The sequence below is a fragment of the Mus pahari genome, chromosome 21 (genome assembly GCF_900095145.1).
Source record: "Mus pahari chromosome 21, PAHARI_EIJ_v1.1, whole genome shotgun sequence".
In the NCBI taxonomy this organism is placed as follows: domain Eukaryota; kingdom Metazoa; phylum Chordata; class Mammalia; order Rodentia; family Muridae; genus Mus; species Mus pahari.
Window position 1 is genome coordinate 26613351 of NC_034610.1, and position 4031 is coordinate 26617381.

Here is a 4031-nt window from a genome sequence, read left to right on the forward strand (position 1 = left end):
CCCTGGCTGTCCTGGAACTCACTTTGTAGACCAGGCTGGCCTCAAACTCAGAAATCCGCCTGCCTCTGCCTCCTGAGTACTGGGATTAAAGGTGTGCGACCACGAAGCAGGAGATTTTATACATTAAAAAAACCAAACATATCTCTTAGAAACTATATCCAGTGAAACAATCACAGATACCAACAAAAATCATTTGGCACTGTAAAGCACAAAAATCATCCAAGCGTTACAACTCTGAAACTATGTATTCAGCGAATCACAAACAGAACAGGTAACATCATTATAAATCATCAAAATATAACAATTCTAAAAGGATGTATTCAGTGGGGGCTGTCATCCAAGGCTAGTGGCATATTTCCAGGAGCAGGTTAATCTTTAACAGTCAGTGCTCTTAACCACTAAACTAACTCTCCAGCCCCATGGTCAATTATTATTTAACATCTAGTGCCTGATTTTTTTTATATATATAAATCTTCAATGTATAGATTTAAACTATTTTAATTCTTTCTAATTAAGGCTTTCTTTACCATATACCAAAATCCACCTCCAATGACACACATGTAGCAATAAGAAATTTTATTGTTGCGAAAGTTTTTATCATAACAGTTTTGTAAATGATTTAGAAAGTAAAGCGTTGGTTTCCCTGGGGATAAGGTCATGTTAGTGGCCCCATCTCTAGGGATGGTTTCTTACCCATTCTTGCTTAAAATCTTGGCCTAGGCTACCAGGAACATGTAAATAAGAAAAGGAATAAGAGAAAACAAAATAGATAGATTACCATGAGAACTACAGCGCAATATTTTTTCTCCACCAAAGAGTTCCACAACCGGTTCCAGGAGGCCTCCCCCTCTTGAGATCAGTCACCTCCGTCTGTGGAACTTGTCACACAGATCCTACTGGAAGTGGTGTGGCAAGGTTAGTACATGTGGAGCCTTTCCTGGGACTTTGATGGATTAGAACTGTTTTCATTTTGGTCCTTTCTACATGCTAGCTTCTATGGCCTGAATAGTACTTCCATCATGGAGTCAGTTGTGCTAAGGTCTGGGACCCGGCTATACTCTTCCCTCCCTGTCTTTTCCTGTCTGGCCTCCTGATGTTCTGGAGGGCTGGCGTGACCTGAGCCGAGGCGTCATCTGGTAAGTACTATATAGGCAAGCAGCAGTTTGTGGCGTTATCCTGTGTCCCCTTGTCTGAGCCACATTTGGCCATGGAAAAAACAGCAGTGGTGACAAGTGAATCCTTCATCCCTTCATACTTGGACAGGTTTTAATTTTTTTTAAAGATTTATTTATTTATTTTATGTATATGAGGACACTGTAGCTGTACAGATGGTTGTGAGCCTTCATGTGGTTGCTGGGAATTGAACTCAGGACCTCTGTTTGCTCTGGCCCTGCTTGCTCTGGCCCAAAGATCTATTTATTTATCTAAATACACTATAGGTGTCTTCAGACACACCAGAAGAGGGCATCAGATCCCATTACAGATGGTTGTGAGCCACCATATGGTTGCTGGGATTTGAACTCAGGACCTTTGGAAGAACAGTCAGCGCTCTTAACTGCTGAACCATCTCTCCAACCCCCTTAATCGTTTTTTTAAAGATGTATTTGCTTACGTTGTATGTGTCTGAGTGCTCTATTTGCATGTTTGCCTGCATGACAGAAAAGGACATCAGACAGAAGAGGGCATCAATCCCATTATAAATGGTTGTGAGCCACCATGTGGGGGTTGGGAATTGAACTCAGGTCCTCTGAAAGAGGAGCTAGTGCTCTTAACTGCTAAGCTATCTCTCCAGCCCCAGTTTTTAATAATTGTATGTATATGGGTATCTTGCCTGCCTATATGGCCTGATGCCCATGAAGGCCTCATATCCCCCGAAACTGGTTTTACAGATGGTTGTGAGCCACCACGTGGCTGCTGGGAGTGGCCCTCTGGAGGAGCAGCCATTCTTAGCCGTTCGCTATTCTGTTTCCCCATCCCCGTAAAAGACAGCTCTGACGACAGCAATGGCTTCTAGTTACTTGCCGCAGACGGACCTCACTGGGGTCCCCGATCTGCGTGGAACGGGTCTCTGGTTGCAGGTGAGCGAGGATTCGCGAATGTGGGGTGACAAATATGGACACAAGGGAGTGTGGTATCTGAATGCCATTTGTCAACTCGAGCATCAGGCTATTTATACAGAATAAAATAGGGAAGTTAGGTGACACATTGGCAAGGTACAAATGAGGTTACCGGATGCTTAATGACTTACACAAAACAGAAGAACGTAAACACAAAGAGTGGCAGGAACTGGGCAGTAAAACAACTGAGACAAAGTCAGCTCTATCTAAGGTCAGCTGGTCTTAGAAGCCACGTGTGAGGTCTTTACACTACAGGGGCAAGGACTTTTACACCCAAGTTGTGGTTTTAATTAGGGAGTTCCGTTCTAGCTAACTTTCTCATGAATAATGCAATACTCTAAAACCACAGCCCAATCTTCTTCCTAAACCATTGTAAATTCCTGTATATGGGAGCGACTTGGCTTTTATTCTAAATGATAGTGGGAGGGGGGGACTTTCTACTAAGTAATGTAGTCTGCCATACATAACTATACTCAGAATTCTAAACTTTGCTAAGCTTACCTTGAGATTTCTAACACTATGTAGTAGATAGTAATGCCTGATTTCTTTCACTATCTCTCTTACAATACTAGAGGCAATTCTGAATGTCACTGAATAGGCAACATACTTACTGAATTCCAAACCCAGGGTCAGCTCAAGGACTACCTAGGGCATTGGTGAAGGCCAGGAAGCAAAGTTCAATTTTGCTTAGGTATTTGGCAAGTCATTGTTTGGAGGCATCTATCACAAAACAATACTGAATGAAGCACACAGATCCATTTGCAAGGACAAAATTGGAGCATACGTGCCATGGGATGCCACAGTTCCAGGAGACTAAGTTTCCGTGAAACTCTTTGACTCGGGACTGCTTCCAGGCTTTTGGCCTGTCATGCTTGTCACTAGTGGAGAGGATGTAGCAGTTACTTCCTTGCCTTTGGTAGACCTGGAATACGTACATATGAAATGGAGCTGGCCACCTAGGTCCTGAGACCCAGCTCACCCCTTAAGCCATTAGACCTAGTCACATATGACTGGGACCTGCATGGAGTCTGGTGGTGGCTGGTCCTCTGCTTCTGTGGCACATCCTAATCTCCGACTGGCGTCAACAATATGGGCTTGATGCCTGTGTGTGTGTCTTCTGCATATGGAAATACCTGTTTTCCAGCTCACCGGTCCATACTCCATCTTTCCTGTTCCTGCCTGCTGCGTACTCCCTGCCAACTCTCAACTAACACGACTTACCTTCCTCAGAGCATGGACTTTCATCCCCCACACTTCTGTGGCAGTCAGAGGAAGACTTTGGGGGTCCATTCTCTTCTACCCTTTGGGTCCCAGGAATGAACTCAGTTCATCAGGCTTAGCAGCAAGTCTACCTGCTCAGCCATCATACTGGCCCCAGGTACTTTTAAAAATGTTTATTTGAAACAAGTCTTGCCGTATAGCTCTAGTTAGCTTCAAGACCTGTGGCAGCCCCACCTCAGCCTCCTGAGTCCTGGGATCAGAGGTGTGTGTCACTGTGCATAGCCTCTCTCTCCTCTTAAATGCAGCAGTGGGTACCACTCCTAGCAAAGATGGGTGTCCATGCCTTAGATGTGATAGAGATGACACCAGAAGAGGAGAAATAGACAGGCTTGACCTCAGCAAAACCAAGTGAGGAGAAGCTTGGCAGAGGTGTCCACAGGGAGGTTGAGCCTATCCCGCGGGCTACATACTGAGACCCTGAACCCGCGCACCAGAGCCAAGTCCCTCCTCTAAGTACAGAAACAAAGACAACCCAACTCAAACACGGGTGGAGCACATGGGAGATGATGTATAGTTGCTGGGCAACAAACCCAAACCACAGGGCAGGAAAAGACCACAGGGAAGAGGGATAACCAAGGCTAGGGAAGACAGGGATAACCAAGGCTGGGGAAGACAGAGGGATAACCAAGGCTG